The sequence below is a fragment of the Sceloporus undulatus genome, chromosome 6 (assembly GCF_019175285.1).
Source record: "Sceloporus undulatus isolate JIND9_A2432 ecotype Alabama chromosome 6, SceUnd_v1.1, whole genome shotgun sequence".
NCBI classification, from domain to species: domain Eukaryota; kingdom Metazoa; phylum Chordata; class Lepidosauria; order Squamata; family Phrynosomatidae; genus Sceloporus; species Sceloporus undulatus.
Window position 1 is genome coordinate 151,307,974 of NC_056527.1, and position 21,794 is coordinate 151,329,767.

The window sequence follows — 21,794 nt, forward strand, 5'->3', positions numbered from 1 at the left end:
CATTTCCCAAATTCTTCTGAGCATTCCTGTGACCCCCACAGTTGCAAGGAGTTGCGGGTGGGGAGTAATGTACTTTCCCTAATCACAATATGTTTTTCATGGGCTATCACTCTTACCATGCAAATGTTTTGGCTTGATCTCAAATGGGAAATTAAGAGCCATTAGCTTTACAAAAGATCTGCTCCTGAACAAACCTGAACAGGTTTGCTGATATGTCTGAATGCAGCTGCTGACATCTTTAGACTTTTCTTGGAGGTGTGACTTTAGGCTGAACTTTATAAGAACTTTCCAAAGGGTTGAACCCTACCCCCTAAACAAACACCTTGGATACCTCCTTTAAATTAGATTAAAACTAAAAGAGGATCTGTCACTGCTTGGTCATGAGAACACCCAGATACTTGGTGCTTCATGAAAAATGAAAAATTATGCATGAGAGATTGCATGGCCAAACACTTTCTGGCATTATGGGTATGTGGAAAGTTAGCATATCCATGACAAGGCTAAATAATTTCCAGTGCTTGGAAACATTCTTTGCCAACTTATTGGTGGGTGGATGTGTGTGTTTGTGTGAAAAGTTCCTCATTTCGACTACAGTTCCCAGAATCCCCCAATGATCAGACCAGTGACACCCTAGCACCTGTCATTCCCAATGGGAGCCAAAGCCCTGGGTTCCATATTGTGATGATAAAGAAGGAAGAAAGAGTCAACACTACTTCACTGCATCCAGTGCACAGGGCACAAAGAACACACCATTATATAAAGGACGCTGGCACCGTTTTCGGCTCCCATCTCAAACAGTTCTTTGCTTTCTTATTGCCCTCCCATCCACCCCCCAACCCCCTCACTTCACCCCAAGGTGATAACACATTGCCTTGTTGTTTCTGGGAGCCATCCCCAATTACTCCAAGGCATCTTCCTCGAGTGATAATAGCTAGTTCAGAGTCCAACGCTCTGCAACTATAATTAGGGTTATTTTCCCAGCGCGCATCACTTTCACTTGTCAGCATTATGTTTTGTCTGCCCAGATAAATGCAAGGGCACTGTGGCAGCATTAAAAAGGTCTTAAAGTGTTGGCAGGAGCACAAGGAAGCCATGCTGGACTGGGTTGTTTAAGCGGCACATAATTGGGCAGAAGGCGCCTGATGCCGGAAGCCGTAATGTTTGCTTGTTTTTGGTGGAGGCAAGGAAGACCGGTGTTTGATGCACTTATAAGTGTCCCTTGGCATCATGTTCCATGTTGAAGGAGGATGAGACCACATGCCAAAATAGCCTCTTATATCAATGCTACCCAATGTAGTGGTCCACAGAGCAGTGGCAGTTAGGGTTGCCATTTGTCCCAGAAAACTTGGAAAATCCTGGATTGAGACGATTAAAAATGTCCTGGCCACCTGAAGCCAGTTGAAGCAGTAAATCCATGACTTCTCCTTTATCACTGGCCAATGGGTAGATTAAAATGTGGCAGTGATGATGAAGCAGGAAATTGTGCAAGGGGATTGGCACTGGAGTATTTGAAGGGATGTCATATTGAGGAGGGAGCAAGCTTGTTTTCTGCTGCTCCAGAGAACAGGACCCAGAACAATGGATGCAAGCTCCAGGAAAAGAGATTCCACCTCAACATTAGGAGGAACTTCCTGAGAGTAAGGGCTGTTTGACAGTGGAACGGTCTCCCTCGAAGTGTAGTGGAGTCTCCTTCCTTGGAAATCGTCTTTCCATTGGAAGATGCTTTTGCAGACTATGACTTTGGTAGACCACCAGGCCTATCATGTTCAGTCACATAATGAATGGAAAGGAGCATGTTTCCCACAAATGTATCCTCATCTTCTATTCTTTGTGATATTTTGGACACATAGGTTAACCCTCCCTGCCCCCATTAGAGCATTGTTCCAAACTTTGGGCCATTAGCTGTTCATATTTCGATTTTTACAGTCTTCCCATTTACAATTCTGGCTGCGGCTATAAGAAAACAAACCCATTTGGGTTGGGGGGATGCTGGTCCATGCTGTTTGTTGTGGCGGGGATGCTGGGTCCCCCAAACGAATGTTCCCCAGTGATGTCTTCAACCAAAAAATGCATTTAAATACTACTACTACTACTAGCAAAGATGCATGTTGTTGTTGTTGTTGTTGTTGATTTTTCTCCTCCTTAGGAGGCAGTCAGTCTGTCAAGGAGCATCCTGGCCAGGAAAGGAGGCAGAGAAGGCTAGAGAGGGGAGGTGGGCACTGATGGACCATGTTGTCTGGGGTGGGGGAATGTTGGGCCATGCTGTCTGTTGTGGTGGGGATGCTGGGTGTGGTAGTCCCCCAAAACTAACATTCCCCAGTGGGGTCTTCAACTTTAATAATTTCAATTTAAATAATAATAATAATAATAATAATAATAATAATAATTTCCTCCCTCTTTAGCAGGACATCCTAGCCAGTAAAGGAAGCAGGGAGGGAGAGGGAGGGGGGCTCTGATAGAACATGGTGTATGGGGAGGATGCTGGGAGTGGTAGTCCCCCAAAACTAACAGTCTCCAGTGGTGTCTTCAATCAACGTTGAATTTAAATGATGATGACGATGATGATGACTCCCTTCAATCAAACATATATACTACTACTACTACTACTGCTAATAATAATAATAATAATAATAATAATAATAATAATAATAATAATAATTATTATTATTATTGTTTCCCCCTCCTTAGGAGGAAGTCACTCTGTCAAAGGGACATCCTGGCCAGTAAAGGAGGCAGGGAGGGAGAGAGAAGGGAGGTGGGCTGTGATGGACCATGCTCTCTAGGGCTTGGCTGGGGGGGATGCTAGGTATGATAGTCCCCCCAAACTAACTTTCCCCAGCAGTGCCTGGAACCAATTTAAAAACAACCGCCTCTCCTTAGGAGTCGGCAGAGGCGCCTGGGATGACAGCTGGGAAAGGAGGGAGGGAGGGAGAGAAAAAGAAAAAGGGTGGGGAGGTTGGTCACCGTTTCTCTCTCTCTCTCTCTCTCTCTCTCTCTCTCTGTATCTTCCTCTCTCTGTCGCTGCAGAGGCGACACACACACTCCTCCATCCCTCCTCCCCCATCCCTCCATTCTCTCCCCCCTCTCTATCCCTCCATCCCTGTCTCCAGAGGGGCGGCTGTCTCCGCCTGATGTCATCCGCAGCAGCTGCGCGATCGAACCGGGAAGAGGGAGGACCGCGCCGCCAGTCCAGCCGCAGCATCCTCAGCAGCATCCTTAACTGCATCCTTCGCAGCATCCTTCGCTGGACCACTTTGGCATCCTGGCTGGAAAACCCCCAAAGGCGGCTGCAATGATGAAGAAGACAATGTGAAGGGGGAGAGGAGAGGAGAGCTACCTCTTTCCTTCCCTCTTTCTTTTCCTTTCTTCTTTCTTTCCTTCTTTTTCCTTTCTTTTTTTCCTTCCCTCCATCCTTAGGAGAAGGAGGAGGTGCAAGGAAGAGATCAGGAAAGGATGCTGGCTTCGGACAACCTTGAACCTTTGCCTTTTCCCCTTCCTCCTCCACCTCCATCACCACCACCACCTTCTGCCCAGACCTGTCCTCGGGCGTCCTGGTAATTGGGGACGGAAATACCCCCCCACACCAAGGAAAGGGACCACAAAAGCCAGGGATTATATATATCTCCTATATATATAGGAGATTTTGCTTCTTTTTGCTGGGCACTTGGTGGGCTTTTTCCCTTTCCCACCCAGACATGGTCTCTCCTTGAAATCCTTCAACGGAGGTTCTTTGTCCTCTTACTTTGGGATTCCCTGGAATCTTAACCCAGTTCTCCAGAAGTTGGAGTCGTCTCCATTCACACGTTCGGGGGAACGCAGGACAGGCACAATGGGTGAGTCTCTTGATTCTTCAGGGGGAGGTCTATGGGGCTGGCATGGGGCATTGGGATGAGATGGTACTGCATCTTTCTTCTCCTTTCTTCCAGCTAGCCTCTGCTCCTCGATCTTGGGGTTTTGGGGGGATTGTGGGAAGCGAAATCCTAGGAGCAAAGAAGGATTTTCCACTGGGAAAGAGAAGAGAAGGACAGTGGAGGAAAGAAAAACTCAAGTGTCTTCTTCCCCCATCCCTAGTCCTGATGATAACAAAAACAAAATCCTAGACCTGTTGGAAAAAATAGTCAAGTGTCTTCTTCGCCCATTCCCTAATCCTGAAAGGTTGCTTTCTAAAAGGAGGAAGTTGATTCTTTGTTGTTGGATGAGACAGGTGGGACAACACTTTGTGAATGCTCAAGAGCACTCTTGCCTTAATCTCTAGTTTCAGCACAGTTGGTTTTTCACCTTTCAGGGACCACAGATTATGAGCCAGACTCTGTTGTACTTCAATTGTTGCTGTGTGCCCTCAAGTCCTTTTGGACATAGCCACCCTAAGGCAACCCATCGTATGGTTTTCTTTGCCAGATTTGCTCAGAGGAGGTTTGCCGTTGCCTTCCCCTGAGGCTGAGAGCATTCGATTTGCTGCCCAGATGGGAATTGAATCCTGGTCCCCAAAGTCATAGTCCGATGCTCCAGTGACTACACCATGATCTACCCCTTCATTATGTTGTTGTTGATGTCGTTTCACCTCCAAATGGATAGATGTGGTCTTCCAGATGGTCCTCAGGTAGAATGAGTTGCACTCCCCCTTTTTTAAACTTTCCATATATTGTTATGTTATTAGACTCTCATACAGTTGTTGTAGTAGTTGCTGTGTGCTTCAAGTTGTTTCCAACTTATGGTGACCCTAATGCAAACCTATCATGTGGTTTTCTTGGCAAGGTTTGTCCAGGGGAGGTTTGTCCTTGCCCTGAGGCTGAGAGACTGTGACTTGCCCAAGGTCACTCACTGGGTTTCACGGCCAAGCTGGGAATTGAACCTTAGTCTCCAGAATCATAGTCAAGCCATTATGGCTCCATAAACATAAATGAATTTCATGTTCCCATCTCTAAGATAGCTCATTATCTATATGCAAATATTTCAAAACCTCTGCAGTCCAAAACACTTCTGGCCTCAAGCATCTTGGATAAGGGAGATTCAACCTGTAATAAGTGTTGTTGTTGTTATTGTTGTTATTGTTGTTGTTGATTGCTCTCCTACATCCAAAGCAATGCACATGTTATCTTTGCTGGAGTAACTCACTCCCCTTTCCTTGAACCGAGTTTATTTAGTTCACATTGTCTGCAAATCTGACTGGTCCAAGGTCACCCAGTGGGCATCAAGCCTGCTTGGGAATTTGCACACAGGTCTTTCTGGGGTCAACATCTTACCATGACACTGCACCGTAATGTCCCATTCCAGGACTGCGTAAATATCATTTTGCAAACTGACATGTTTTCAAGCTAGGATGCCATGTCAGACACAAAAGGGTGGCTGGGAGGTGGGGAGAGATTTGCAGCAAAGATTTCCAAACCTTTTCTTTGAGGTGTGTTCACAAGGAAGGATCCCGACAGAAAGGGATCCCCGCCGAACCCAGCAGGGCTTGCTTCTGGATAGACAACATGGAATGCTTGGGCTAGAAGCAAAACAAACCAATGGAATGGGCTTGCGCATTAGGTGCGCTTGATGGGGATTTATAGCGTAGAATAATTAATAGCGACGCTATTGGTGCAGGTCATGCTGCCGGTCTCTTTGAAAAGCAAACAGTTGTCAGACTTTGGAATGGATGCTGAGAGCAGAGGTTCATTTCAGAGCTCAGAACAATAGATGCTCAATGGGCAGAATCTGCTAAGACAGTGACTTAAGTTAGGAAAATAAATGCTTCCTAGGAAATTGTCCTATGTGGTCTGAAAATGGAGCTGAATGGGAGTTGCTATTCTCCTTTCCTTAATCTTCCTGTTCTTGCTGTGTACCTTCAATTTGTTTCCAACTTTCTTGGAAAGATTTGTTCAGAGGAGATTTGCGATTGCCTTCCCCTGAGGCTGAGAGCATGTGACTTGCCCAAACTCATCCAGTGGGTCTCCTGGCTGAGCGTAGAATCGAACCCTGGTCTCCAGAGTCATAGTCCAACATTCAAACCACTATGCCATGCTACCTCTCCTATCCTTAACCCCCTTCCTATTCATTGCACCAAACCTTGTTGTTCCTCTTGATTTATATATGCAATGACATGCCATTTAAAAGAAAATTGGGGTTTAACTGATAGGATGCAGACCACTGAGTTTCCATTCTCACCCTCATCTTCAGTGTCATGATGGCCCACCTTACAGGATTGTTGTGAGGCTGTATGTGCAAAGCCCTCTGAGTATTCTTAAGCATTATTTGAAATGTCAAGTCTTGCGCTTTGAAAACAGATGGTAAGGAGATGTATATAGCCATGGGGGGAAATACTGAGGGCATTGCCCTGAAATGAGAAGTATGACCCTCTCCAAATGATTCCTTTCTTTTCAATTCCCAAATTGCTAGTGCTGCAGAGAGCAAGACTTTGAAAATTGTTTCCACCTAGGGCTCGTCCGTTTGTGGTTTTTGCATTCCCTCAGTAACTTGCCCGGCCTCTTTTCTTTGCATGCTCAAACTGCATTTCTAAACACTCAGCTCAAGTTTTGAGTTATGGCAGTGCTACCAATTTGGAGATTAAAAGAAACATAACGTCCGGGGAGGGCACAATTCTTATTCGATAGTCAATGCCCTCATGTTGCCCGCCACATCTACACTCCTGGGAGAGGGCAAAGGAGGGAAACAGTTTCAAATGCAAGATGCAATGGCTCCTTCAACTGGTCACATAGAGCTTGGGATGTTTTTGAACCCAAACGGATTAGCATCTTGTGTTTTGAGCCTGTGAATCAAAACAAGACTTGGACTAATATGCTTCTGTTGGTCTGTTCAGTGGCTATCAAACAATTGTGAGGGTGTTTTGTTTTGTTTTTGGGTCAGTTTCTTCATTTCTGGAACAAGCTGACCAGTCCTTCCAGGAATCTTATCCTCTGTCTTGCTGGCTTGGCAACTTTTCCTTTTATTGATGCTCTTAGGGCTTTGAAGGGCTATGCAAGCAGCAGAAATCCATTGGATAAAGATTTCCCCTCTGATGGGAATGCATGCTGCATAAAGCTCTGCTTGGTAGTTTTTGGCCCATAGAAGAATCCTTGAAGAGATCAACCATGGTTTTCAAAAATAAAATAAAATGGCAGAACCACTTTCTCTCCCCTTTTTTTGAAAACCATTGCTCTAACCCTTCCTTGTAGATGGCATGGTTGCCTCATCTTGACTTCAGCACAAGTGCCAGTGAGGTGGATACGCTTTCCGTTGAGTTCCTTCTTGCAAGGAACTGGTAGTGGTGCCTCTGGAAACCTATCCAGGGTTTTCTTGGCCAGATTTGTTCAGAGGAAATTTGCCCTTACCTTCCTCTGAGGCTGAGAGCATGTGACTTGCCCAAGCTCACCAAGTGGGTTCAACAGTGATATGCCAACACAGCTTTGACTTGGTGCATGTGGCTGCCATCATGATCGATCCACGGCCAGTCTGGAGCATAATGCTACTTTATGTGTCAAAGTTCCCTGCTCTCTCCAGAGAGCTGGAAATGCGCTTACCTGAAACTTTAGGGAGTTGTAGGTTGGTAGATGGGAAATGGACTATTTCTCTTGTCTCACCCAGCGTTGAGTGACAGCAACATTGCCATGGCTTTGAAATATACACATTTGGTACATGTTTTCCTGAGCCAAGAATGTTGACATGTCAATGCTTAATTTGTTCTGTGTTTTAGCCTGAATTGTCTATTTAAGGTTTGATTGTTGTTGCTGTAATTTCCGATTTATGGTGATTCTAAGGTGACTTTATCATGGAGTTTTCAGAGGCTGAGAGAGTGTGACTTGCCCAAGTTCATCCAGAGGATTTCCATGGCTGAGCATGGATTCAAACCCTGGTGTCCAAAGTCATAGTCAGCTCAGACCACCTCACCACACTGGCCCTGAATCCTGTTTCCAAAATAGCTCAGCATCTTAGAAAGCTTTGTTAACGTTCAGACTAAATTCCACTACACAGTTTCTTTTAATGGGCCATTTTCCTACTCCCACACTTTGCGCTGCTGCTGGAACATATTTTTAAAGAGCCATTTTAAACAGACATAGATTTATACTATTTTCTTGTAATAGCTTAGCTTTAGCTGGAAGACAGCAATGGGAAGGTGCAAAGGCATTGAAAAAGCAACACAAAGGCAAGCAAAGAAATAAGAGAAATCCAGCTAAACTCCAGCCAAAGCTATAGTAAGGTCCCTATTGACATCCTTTGGCTGATCCAGTATCTAAATGTATTTTCAGCCCTGGCAATAAAGAGCACAATTGGACTGTAATTCCCATCAGCTCCAGTAAGTATAGCGCATGGTGCCTTCCCTGATATAGACTTCCCAAGACTTACTGCTCTCTTCCTACAACTGGGCTTGTGTCCATCTCATCAGATATTGTAATTAATTAACTGACACAATGAATTAATATAATTAAATTAAGTAATTAACTGTGATAATTAATTAATATAATTAATTAAGGGAGGTAATTAATGCATTCAGGTAAGGAACTAATTGATAGCACTCCTCTCTCCCAGTGCAGGATGCAAAGCAACTAACATCATAAATCAAAACAAGATACTACACAGCTAAGATCGAGCAGTTACAACATTAGAGAACAATTTGGAAAGCAACAACTCAACAAGCAATCCCATTGCAACCATGCACTGAAAGCAAACATTTGAAAATCTTATAAAAACGTAAAAAGGAGTGGGAGAGAAGTGATTGAAGGCCAGTGAATGGTCAAAAGCTTGTCCAAACAACAACAACAACAATAACAACAACACATGGCATAGTGGAATAAATGTTTGACTGTGACTCTGGAGACCAGGGTTCGATTCCCTGCTGGGTCATGAAACCCACCTTGGGCAAGTCATGCTTTCAACCTCTGGGAAAGGCAAAGACGAACCTCCAGAGGTTTCAACATTCAAACCACGACACCACACTCACTCTCTTGCTCATGCATGTGCTTCCTTTATGGAAGCAGTTGGATATTTTTGTCCATGCATAACATCTACATTCAGTTCAAGATCATAGAAGAAGAATTACACATCTTCTACATTCAGTTTAACAGTTTGTTGCACCTTTGGTTGTGCATCCAGTTATACATCCAGTTGTTGCATTTGGTTGTACTTCCAGATACACATTCCATTGTGTAATGTTGCCATCCGATGCAAAGGTCACGTAGCCCATGCAATGCTTAACGTCACATGCTACACCGAATCTCAGTCTTTACTGTGCCAGTGTTGACTTCCAGCTTCTTGCTTGGTTATAGATTCAGAGCAAATCATCGTCATCATCATCATCATCATCATCATCATCATCATCATCATCATCATGTTTTTCCTCCCAAGCCCTTGCCAAAGGGCTAATTGAAATCTGAAAACCAAGGTGGAGCCTGTAAATAATTAGGATTGCTGAAACGCTCTTCTCCATCTGTCTGTCTTGGATATGAAGATGTATGAAGGTAGTGGCTGGAATGTCTAATTCAATCGAAACACGTTGTAGCCCAGGCCAAAGCAGAAAAGAGTAACCTTGGCTGTCCCTGATCATGTATACAACTCCAAAGACAACTTGACAAGATATGCCCTGACATCCCAGGAGGTGTTGTCAGCACATAGTGCTAAACTTGTGACAGTTTGTGTTATTAAGAATTCTGGTTGCTTTCAAGAAGTATTATTCCTTTCTCTCTTTTTTTTACTCCGATCTTTTTTCTTCTCTTCTCCTTACCTGCGGTGTTCCATCAAAGTACCGTCCCCTTAAACATGACATGAAGATTGTACATCTCGATTTGCCCATGCAACACTGCGAGGTCAAGTCCCGCCAAGTGTGAAAGAATGACAGGGTTGCCTGCCATTAGGTTCTGTGGGTAAAGGCAATATGGAATGATTTGGGATTCACTTATGTTGCAAATAAGAAGACTACGCTCCTGTTTGCCGAGATGTGAAAATCGCTCACTTATTTGGCATCGAAATTTCCCCAGTCTCACTTGCACTCTCTTTCCTTTCCATTTCTATATTGCATAGCAAGATTCCCCCCCCCCCCCAATCTATTGCACAGAAATTCATATATAATTCTGTATGACTGTTTTCCCCACGGGGAGAAAGATAGGTATGCTTCAAAAATGCTTACCCCCAAATGCACAGCATGATGGTACTCTACATCATGCTCATATTTTGCACTTGTGTACTCGAGTAATTACACGATGATTGCACCACACTACCTTTCTGCTGAGGAATGATGTTGTGCAGTCAGTTGTATATCTGCCAATGTGCCTGTTTATTGTCTCGTTGTGCAATGAGGGATGCACAGTGTCTGTTTCTGTATCTGGCTGTTTCTAAAATGTCCTAGTTTTGCTTCCCTCCTCCAATTTCCCCCCTTTGTTATCAGCTTACTTAAATTACTTCAAACTGAGTTCAAAGTGCAAAAGTAGTTGGTATTCCATTAACTCAAGAAATGGAAGTGATAGGATTTATGATGTTAGTTGGAATCCTGTCCTTCCCAGTAGGTTCAGGCAAAAGCAAACTGCCATAATCTCTCCTGGTTTGTGTATCTTCCCCATTAATAACTTTTGCTATCTTGACCACACTCTTAACATGGCTTAGCCACCTGTGTTCTAGTTTTCAACTCTGAAATGTTGGAGGCACACAACTAACTCCATAGTTGAGTAGTAACTCAACAGATATGCAAATTCCATTGGTGCAATGGGTGTACTCAAGATGAGAATGATAACAGAAATTAGGCTATGTGCGTCCTTCTTACACACACTTGTGTCCTGGTTTTCAACTCTGAAATGTTGGAGGCACACAACTAGAAAAAAAATCTCACTGACTCCATAGTTGAGTAGTAACCCAACAGTTATGCAAATTCCATTGGCGCAATGAGTGTACTCAAGATGAGAATAACAACAGAGATTAGGCTAATGTGTGTCCTTGTTACACAAATTCATGCACACAGACATTTGGTAGTGAGCCTAACAGCGTACAAAATGGAGATTATCAAACAAGTGAGAACCACTGTGTTGCAATGTGTAAGCCTGTAGGAATGGAAAGAATTATTATTGTTGTTGTTATTATTATCATTATACTTTATTAATATAGCACTGTAGATTTACATGAATGTTAAAGAATATTCAAAGAGTGACTGAAAAATGTGTTTTTCAAGTGTCAAAAAAGCTTGATGAGAAAAATTCTGGAGTGATGAGAATATTTGCACTTCAAGACTTGTTCCGCACAAAATCCAGTCATCGTGGGTTTGAGCAGAAAACAGAGTTTTCTGTGCAAGAATGGGCACTTTCCAATGCTGAAATATTAATTCCTGCATAGAAAATATTGTTTTGTGTTCAGGAACAAAAAAGCAGTAATTAGGAATTTGCCCCACATAAAATTCACATGGCTGATTTGCATTGAATAGAACATTATCTGTGCAGGAGATTATTCTGCATTGAGATATTATTTCCCATGCAGAAAATGATGTTTTTCTGCACAAAACAAGCATGTGCAAATTTTGTCCTGATAAGTTGCGAATTCTGAGTCGTGTTTGAAAACACTGGTTATTGGAAACTATATATATATATATATATATATATGGAAGCAAATTGATGAAATTATTCATTGCTGTCTTTGAGAAGAAACATAGCGAATAATTGCAACCTATTGAATAGGGACTTGAGAGATCCAGATTCAAATCCTCATTGAGTCTACTGCATCCCATTAGTTTGAGAGTGGAGGAGCAAAGAGATGATAATAAACCTGAAGCTTTATAATTCTTACAGACTGTTTGGCTTGACGCTTAGCCAGGTTCCTTGACTCCATGTCAAACTTTGTGGTCTATTTATTGCTTCTGAGAAGTAACTCAATGGACTCCATTGCCTTGTCTTTCTTGCTTTCGCATCAATTTGTCTCGTGAAGCGGGAGGTATTCATCTTGAGTTTAATTGTCTGCTCCCTCCACCCTTTTACTGTAAGGATTAATGAAGAATTGCAGCATAAGGAGAAATGTGAAGTGGCTCCTGCTTTATTGTTTAATTTAGGAAAATAGCACGGACAATTGAGTTTTAGCCTCGCCTTTGCTACAGTTGCAAGAACAATTTGTGCCAGAGATTGCTTGGGTTTTTTCAGCTTCTGCCATAGCCCTACAGTGACCTGTCATGGGAAGTACTGAATCAACATAATAATGGCATCATCGCTGATTTTTATCTTTCAAAAGAACTGAACATCCCCTGATAGCCTTTCCATACCTTGACACCTCTGAATGAATTGCATTTGCTGGGAGGTATGTGGGAAACAGTGCTCACAAGTTCCCTGTTTGGACTGCTACTCCCATGTTGGAATTCTGCATCAGATTTGTATCATGTGAATATCTATCTGCATGTGGTGTTATGTTTTAGTTATGCTACTCAGCCCTGTGACCTGTCTTGGAATTCAGCCGGGGGCAAACTACTTTACTGGGTTAGTAAAGAGGGTGCCAAGTGGAGTAGTGATTTCAGCATCAGACTATGCCTCTGAAGACCAGGGTTTGAGTCCCTGCTCAGACATGGAGATCCACTGGGTGACTTTGGACGGGTCGCATGGTCTCAGCCCTGGAAAACCCTGTGGTGGGATCGCCTTGGGGTCACCATGAATCGGAAGCTACTTGAAGATACACAGAAACAAAGAATGTGACTCATGTATTTTATTGTTTGTATGTACGGCGCTGTGCAAATCTACAGCGCTATATAAATAAAGCCTAATAATAATAATAATAATAATAATAATAATAATAAGCAAAGTATGTCAGCCAGACAAGATAACAGCAGCATCAGTCATATATAGGAGCTTACCAACCAGGTGAAAGCAGTTCTCAGAGTCCAGGCAGTCCAGATTAGTAGGTACAGCAATAAATCCAAGGCATCAATCCACGGGAGTGTTTAGTTTCATGGTCAGTTAATGAAACGGGGTCCAAAGTCCTTTGGAAACATGAGGCAGGAATTATCAGACGAAAGTGTTGCTTCCTCCAGAATGGTTGATTGTCACCAATGACCTCCTGGAATATTCATGGCCTAGCAATCTCCCACAGCTCTTGCCTGATTGGCTGGTGGTCTCCCATCCAAGTACTAGCCAGAGCCAATCCTACTTAGCTTTCAAGATTAGATGAGAGCCAGTGCCTTTAGGGTATATAGAGCCTTCCAAATACAGAGAGAGCCAACATGTAGAGTGTCCAAATATAGAAAGCAGAATTTTAGCTAAAATCAATAGAACTGGGATGCAGCAGCCATACTGTTGGCTGAAACATTATATCACTAGGAATCGGATGCACCATCAGCAGTTTTGCTGCCCACTTCTTGGGCCTGATTGCTTTGAAGAGTCTCTGCTTGTATTTCTATAAACAAAGCAAAGTACTTCGAAGATAGGTTATTCTTCAATGTTGCCTTATCCAAAAGCTGTGGGAGCCTATATAGAATTGCCACTGGTGTCTGGACACTTGGGAAGTGAGGAACACAAAAATGCTATTGTTACATGGGCATGTAATTTCCATGTGCTTTGGTATGTGTTGTTGTTGTGAAGCAAAATTAAATTGTCAATAACCCTGAACAGCCTACTAGCTGGATTTTTCCACTGCAAAGATTGCTTTGGATTGAGAGGGAAGGAAAGCAGTGAATGGTGAGACTTGGTCATTGTATAACATGGCATTAGAATTATAAACCAGCCTTGGCTTTGGATCAGCTTGCAAATGAGAAAGAAAGAAGAAAGAAGACAGAGAAGTCTGATCCCTTGGGAATTAAAATCCAGAGAGGAAGGAGACAAGATAACATACCTTGATGTACTGGATATGTATTTTTCATATGCATTTTTTTAATCTTTGCAAGGGGAAAGAAAATCAACTTCTTCCCATCTGCTGATTATTTTAGGCCAGGTCCCTTGTCAGAGCATCAAGGGACTTGCCGTGGGTGGATGCCTGAGGCAGATGGAAGGTCTTACATGTTCAAATTTATTGGAATGTGCAGAAATGCTCACAATTGTTAATGATGTTTCTCAGCAGCTCCTGATCAATTCCAGGAGAATTGATTGCTACTTCAGGAACAATGTTTGTTGTTGTTGTTCTTCACTCTGGATATCTGTTCACTGGGCTGTTGTCCCACTGGAATGCCTTGCAAAAGTGTTGGGCAACGGTGTGGGGTTGTTGTTGTGAGCCTTCAAGTCTTATGGTGACAACAAAGATGAAGGTATCACAGAGTTTTCTTGGGAGAATTTGTTCAGAGGGGTTTTTGCCAGTGACCTCTTCTGAGGTTGAGAGAATGTGACTTGGCAAAGGTCAACCAGTAGGTTTCCATGGCTAAGTGGGGATCTGAATCCTGGTCTCCAGAGTTGTTGTCCAATGGTCAAACCACTATATCACACTGGTTATCTAGCCTGGAGTTGTGTAGCCAGTCACTCAGTGGACGGTGTGCCTGTGTGTACTCTCTCGTTGCTTAACAGTTCATCTTACTCTCCCTCTCTCGGTTTATGGAAGCTCCTAAGCAATGCAACCACTTACATAATGTATTACAGTTTTCACAACCTCTGAGAAAGTCCACTTGGGTTTGTAACCAGCAGAAAGGTGCAACAAGTTGCTATCCTTTGGCTCCAGCTCTGAGTAGTGGCACTGACCATGTTGCTTGGTCTCTGAAAATGGAGTTTTCACTAAATGCTTACGATAAGTAGAAGGTGATAGCCCTGTTCACAAATGAACACACTTAAAATGAGAATGGTTGCACCTGTTTGGTTGGCCACAGATCTGAGGGTTGGTCCTTTCCAGTCGTGTTGAGAGGCATGTTGCCAGATAAGCAAAAGTGCTAAGGTAACCAAGATGGAGAAACTGGTGCCTATTCCCTCTGTGTTTCTGTGTAAACATGCAATTATACCCCAGGGTACCTCTTTTTTCAGTTGGTGCACTGATTTGATAGCTGAGAGTTTATTATTACAGACAGTTATGTGATCTAATATACCTGGTAACTCACAAACATTCCCTTGCCTTAGGAATCAAGCTGTCTTCACTTTGTCCAAGGGAGATGACATTTTCTTCCATTTGTGCATGCTGTCAAGAAAGAAATGAGCAAATGCATTAAAAATATATTGGCCAGAAATCTGTGTAGAGTTCTCCAATGGAGATGGGTGGCCATTTATCTCCAAGGCAGACATGTTTTGTCCATTTCAAGGTTGCAGAAGCAGAGTTGCCATCATAATGGGCTCTGAGGTATAGGTACTCCTCTGTGTAAAATATGAGATGATGATGAAATTGAAATAGTCCAAGATCCCCCCCCCCCCCCGGCAATACTTTGGCTCCATCTTTGTTCAGAACAGAGACTGTAGTCCAGAAATCAGAAGAACAGGATTTGGAAAGACAGCTATGAAAGAACTAGACAAGATCCTCAAGTGTATAAAGGTATACCATTGAATATTATAATTAGGATTGTCCATACCATTTTATTTTCCATGTCTATGTATGGTTATGAACACTGGACAGTGAAGAAAAGTGATAGGAAGAAAATACACTCGTCCCTCCACAATCTCAGGGGTTAGGGGCACAGGACCCCATGAATGTGGAAAAACCACAAATAAAACAACATTTATATTTTTACTTGAGAGAACATTTCTCTAGGAACCTCTAGGTCCTCAAGTGCAACTCTGTGGTCAGCATCTGCCCAACATTGACCATAGAAGGAGGAGCTACAAATGTTTAATGGACTGTTCTCTCTAGGAATCTTTAAGTCATTCAGTGTGACCTTTGTTTAAAGTTGACCATAGAGTTGTCTAGAAAACCTAGATATTCCTAGAGAGAATATATTAATAAAACCCGTGAATAATCAAATCTGCAAAAGTCAAAGCCGCAAATGTGGAGGGACGAATGTAAACTCATTTGAGATGCGGTGCTGGTGAAGAGTTCTACAGATACTGTAGACTGCTAGAAACACCAACAGAAGGAAATGAAGCCTGAACTGTTCCTAGAAGCTAAGATGACTAAACTGAGACTGTCATAGTTTGGACATATTATGAGAAGACATGACTCATTATAGTAAGATAGAAGGCAGTAGGAAAACAGGAAGACCACATCCCAGATGGATAGACTCAACCAAGGAAGTCATGTTCCTGAGTCTGCAAGACCTGAACAGGGCTGTTTGTGACAGGATAACTTGGAAGTCTCTCTTTCATAGGGTTGTCATGAGTTGAAGTCAACTTGTTGGCAGTTAACAATAACCAGTGAGTTTTCATGGCCGAGTGAGGATTTCAAACCTGCACCTCCAGCGTTGTACACCAATGCTCAAACCACTGCACAGTGCTGTAAACCACATGTGTCAATTCCCCTTTGGAAGTATTGATGTGGAAATCTGCTTTCATTCCAAGGTTACAGAAGAGGAGCTGTGCCTGTTGGACCATTGCCCTTTGGACAAACCGCATTTGTGAACACAGACGGAAATTACACATTGACCATTTGTGCATATAGACGGACAGATACTTGTGAAATAAACACTGTGCATTGCACATGCAGTTGGGCATGCACATTTTTATGCACACTAGGTTTTACAGTGTCACAGTTAATAAAAGACACAACAACGTCCAACCACTATGCCACTTTGTGAGCATAAAGGTACATTCTGTTTCATCACTGTTGGAACTTGGACGTTGTCTGATTAATTTATATGGACTTCATTTAAGAGCCAAAATCCCACCAGGTGGGTTGCATTGTACAAAGACTTTGCAGTAAAAACAATACCATTGTAATTCATAAAAAGGCATAAAATCAGTGTAAAAAGCAACAATGAGAATTAATAACAATAAAACAGCATTGGAGCAACAGAACAACTGATGGGATGCACTATCACTAAAATGAATAAAATAATTCAGCACCCCCAGATCAATTAACCAAAGCAAAATATATTTACCGAGGAAAAAGCAATTTGGAACTAATAGGTGTTTAATACCCATTTGAAGGCTTGTAATAATGGCACCAAATGAGTCCATTGGCAAAGAACACTACAGATATGGATGATAAAAGGGAATAAACACATGTGCTGTTGGCTTCTGTGACTGGACCGATGTAAGAAAGGGTTTTGGATTTGCTAGGCCTGGTATCAATTCTTTTCTCCTGGCCTTTTGCCCTTACTGGTCAGCAGAGCAAAACACTCTGCCTAGGAAGGCTTGATGAAATTCGCCTCTCTGACTGTCTTCCAGATTGCATCAACAACAATTCCATTTCTCTGCAGCAGTCTAATCAATGAGCATATGTGCTTGCGCACATAAATAACCTGGAAGGGGGGGGGGGAGACCAGAAGAAGAAGAAGAAATCCTCTTGAAAATTGCAATAAACTGCACATATACTGATATCCAAAATTAATTTCTGATATTCTCCAAGTCAAATTAGAAAGCGATGCAACACGACGGGCGGAGAGAGCCAACTATTATTCCATAATATCAAGATGGAAGACATCTGTTCACTGAAGAGCTTGGAAAAGTTCCTTTCGGGGAAGCATGGGAAGTATCTATGCTGACTGGAGAGTTCTGGGAAATGTGCTCCAAAAAAAGAGGAATGCTTCCAAGCTATGGTTCACTGTTCCCCTGGGTCACTGTATCCCAGCTTTTCTCCATTCTCATCTCCTGACTGCAAGAATCCTGGATTGAAGAACAGGTTCCCAGAATAAGCTTAAGCTTCTTTACTCAGAAAGGTGAATATTATTTCCCCCCCCCCTAGTAATTTAGTGCAATCCACATTTCTCAAACCAGTCAGTGGATCAGAATTGTTTTATCCTATGGATCCCACCCCAGAGTTCACTAACTCTTGCTGTTCTCAGCTTTCAATGTGTCTAAAAATATGTACGCATTAGAGAAAGATGTATACACAAATGCATCCATTAGGAAAACATGGACATTTAAAAGGGGGCAAGTTTTGATGCAGTTGCAGAATTATGCAGAAATTGCATGGGGTCATTGAACACAGGTGTCACACCTTGTAAATGTCTCTTTGCCAATTAAACTTCTTTTGGGTTGTTGTGCTGAACTATCTCTCCTACCATCCGCTCCCCCAAAAGCAATAGGGGGGAAAAGAGCAAGTGTACATGGGGAAAATGAAACACTATCTTAATGTATGCTCAAGGAAGTTTCTGGCTTGGAGCATTGCCATCGTTGCGGTCTTTTTTTGTGAGTGTGTGTGGAATACATCCAGTCTGTACTCTCTATTACATTCACATATGACCTTCTCTCATTCCCTTGGGGACTGGCCCATTTTCATTTCTGGCCTAACATGATTCTCTTCCCATTTTACAAGGAGAAATGTATGTTTTCTCACTGATAATTTCAGCTCTCCTGAGAGATTCTCATCGGTCCTGAAAGCTGGGGTTTTGAAAAGAGTTTCTGAATAACCTCACCTCCTACTGATCCAGGTTGAGGATGGGGAGGAGGGTAGCATCTGAGCCTCAAAATGCATCACTCGGCAGTGTAAAATTGCAGCTCTATTCCTTTTCATTGCTACTCTCCAGTAGATAATGCCATTTAAGGCCGGGGTCCCAAGTAGTTTTACATAACTCACAGATTCAATACCTGGGGATGCAACTCCATTCTCACATGATGTGGGACACTTTGAGAGAGGAGCTATCATTGATGGCATCCAATGGAAAAAAGGTCAGTTGTCAGTTTTATGGTGCAATCATGCCTGGACTTTAATGGAGGGAGGCAGTCAGACATTATTTAAGTCCTTCTTTGTTCATTTTTGTTTCCTTTGCTTCTGTACGCTTTGACCCATCTTGCCTCTAGCGCAATGTGAGCTCTGCTACATGGCTGAGTAGAATTTTTGCGTTCTTATCCCTTTCCCTTCTTCTTTTGCCTACCCCACAATGTATCTCCAGCTGCCCCTACACTGTGGAATGATTGTTTTCTCCATAGCCATGTATGGATGCGAGAGTTGGACAGTGAAGAAAGTGGATAGGAAGAAGAACATCTAATTTGAAATGTAGTGTTGGAGAAGAGTGGCCAAGAAGACAAACAAATAGGTTCTAGAGCAGATCAGTCCTGAGTTCTCCCTAGAAGCCAAGATGCCCAAACTATGGCTGTTGTACTTTGGCCACATCATGAAAAAGTGCAGCCCATAAGAAAGGGCAATAACATTAGGAAAGGTGGAGGATGGTAGAAAGAGAGGAAGATTACATACACTAGATGAATGGACTCAACCAAGGAGGCCATGGCCCTGAGTCTGCAGGACCTGAGCAGAGCAGTTGAGGGCAGGAGGTCTTGGAGGTTTCTCACTCATGGGTTGCCATGAGTTGAAGTTGGCCCAAGGGTAGTTAACAACAACAACAGCAGTGTTGGATCTCAGTCCTTATAAAAATGGCACTCTGTGTTTCCTTTGGGACTTTGATTTTCCACTCTGCCATTTCTCTTTCTCTCTCCTTGATCTATCATGAGCCATGATTCACACTTGCAGACGATTGCTGGGCAGATTTTCTTCTTGTAACAGATGAATAATACGCTGCTGAATTTTGTTTGACAATGGATGAAATCTGTGGAATAAATTGTCTTTGAACAATGCCTGCCCTCCGAAGAAGAATGAACAGGAAGACAAGGTGAGAGAAAGGCAAGGTGATGATACCTGACTACCTCCGAGTGTAGGCTTTATGTTTCCAAATCCAGGCTAGCTGTGATCTCTAGCTGGGGCTGTGAAATAGCCTGGAGACAGTATTTGTGTCTGACTTTTCTATTTATTTGCTGACTTTCAAATTGCAGTAGTTAAAGAGGGAGAAGGAAACAAAGAGGAGGCAGCAGGGATGGAAGAGAAAATAGCTTGAGGAGACAAAGAAAGGAAGAGGCTGTGGAAAGAGAGAGGGAGGGAAAGAAGGAGGAAAGCAAGATCAAGAAGAGCCCAGTGACTTGGAGACAGAAGCTGGAGAAGCCAAGAATGTAAAGTCAGTGAAAAAGAAATGCATGCTCCTTGGGTATTCATAGAATCATGGAATCGTAGAGTTGGAAAGGACCTTTATGAACCATACATCCCATCTGCCTTCCATGCAAGAACACACAACTAAAGCACCCCTGAAAGATGCCAGCCCAACCTTTATCAAAGAAAGATAATCCATTCCTTCCTCCCCGCAGGTAGTCTACCTTCATCTTGGCCCCTACCAAGCCAACAAAGGAATCTTGTAGCACCTTGGAGACTAACTGTGCAAAAGAGGTTGTAATAGAGGCTTTTGTAAACATGGTCTGCTTCCACATATGCCCTCTTCTCCATGCATCTGAAGAAGCAGACTAAGGGTGCATCTACTCTATAGAACTAATGCAGTTGGACATTACTTTCCCTGCCATAGCTCCATCCTACAGAATCCCAGGATTTGTAGCTTGGTGAGGCACCAGAACACTTTGGCAGAGAACATTTGGCAGAGAAGGCTAAAGACCTTGCAAAGCTACAAATCCCAGGATTCCATAGGATGGAGCTGCAGCAGTTTAAGTGGGATCAAACTGCATTATTTCTGTAGTGTAGGTGCAGCCCAAGACTATAAAAGCTTCTATCACTGCTTTTGCTCAGTTAATCTCAAAGGTGCTACATGATCCCTTTGCATATTGGTACGCCAAACTAACACTTTTTATGTCTCTGAATTCCAAACCACAACCACCAACAACAACAGCAAAGCATAGGACTGTGTGTAATTGTGGGTGTGCAAACTGCACATTTCTCCATCTTACATTTCAAACAAGCTGCCATGCAAGCAGGCAGTGAGGAGTTTCTCAAAGGCCATGCACCTCAGTGGAAGTGGTTTGCCATAACCTTTATGCCAAGCTACTGTCAATGCATTCAAGCTTGTACATTCCCCCAAGAGCAAGATTTCAAGCCCTTTGGGGGCAGGCTGGCATTTAATTCTTCAAGGCAGAGCTTGTGGTTTCGATGGTTGTTTGCTTCCCATCAAGGATGGCTTTCCCAGGGTTTCAAGGTGGGCATAGAGCATGAAGCAGAGACTTAATAAATGCAAATCATTGGAAAAAATGCCCAGAAGGAAGAAACTTACCTGAAAGACTGCTTGCTACTGAAGGTAAACCTGTGTTTCCTTCCATTCATTAAAATGTTTTCTTGGTTGACTTGGCTTCTGATTAAATGAATGTTTGGTCATTTGTAGTTGCAATACTTCGAGGGATAGAGTTTTTTCTCCCAGATGGGGGCAGCAAATGTATCCTGTATTAATCAATTGGATCATTATATGTTTTTCCGACTGCCCCAAGCAATGAGCTCTGAAGCAGCCCTTATCCAAACCTGGGGTGCAGTCACATTACACCATTATAGTGCTTTGATACTACTTGAACTTCCATAGCTTCACTCTATGGCATCCTGAGGTTTGGCGTTTGGTGGGAGGCACAAACCAGTGTGATGTTGTGGTTTGAACATTGGACTAGAACTATAGGAGACCCAGGTGTGAACCCGCAGCTAGTCATAGAAGCCAACTAGGGGACTTGGATCTAATCTGCACCACAGAAATAATTCAACTTGACACTGCTTGAACTGAAATGTCTCAGTGGTATGGAATTCTGGGATTTATCATTTTGTGAGACATTTAGACTCCTCTGTCAGAGAGCTCTGGGACCATGACAAATTCCAGGATTTCATAGGATGGAGCCATGGCAATGAAAGCGGTGCCAAATGGCATGAATTCTGCAGTGCACATTAGACTAGGACAAGGCATACACTCTCAGTCTAACAGAAGGGCAACAAGAAACCTGCTCTGGCTAAATCTTGCCAAAGAATCCCTAGGATAAGTTATCCGTAAATCAGAATCCATTATTATTATTATTATTATTATTATTATTATTATTATTATTATTATTATTATTATTATT

General features: G+C 42.8%; 1 protein-coding gene across 2 annotated transcripts in view; it reads left to right on the forward strand.

Annotated features, from left to right (window-relative positions):
• Positions 1 to 3,036: 3,036 nt before the first annotated feature.
• Positions 3,037 to 21,794, forward strand: part of LINGO1 (leucine rich repeat and Ig domain containing 1) — a 504,164-nt gene continuing 485,406 nt past the window's right edge. For both annotated transcript variants that reach the window (XM_042477549.1, XM_042477550.1), the window contains exon 1: positions 3,037 to 3,833. The gene's annotated coding sequence lies outside the window, so the exon portion shown is untranslated. The remainder of the gene's footprint in view (positions 3,834 to 21,794) is intronic.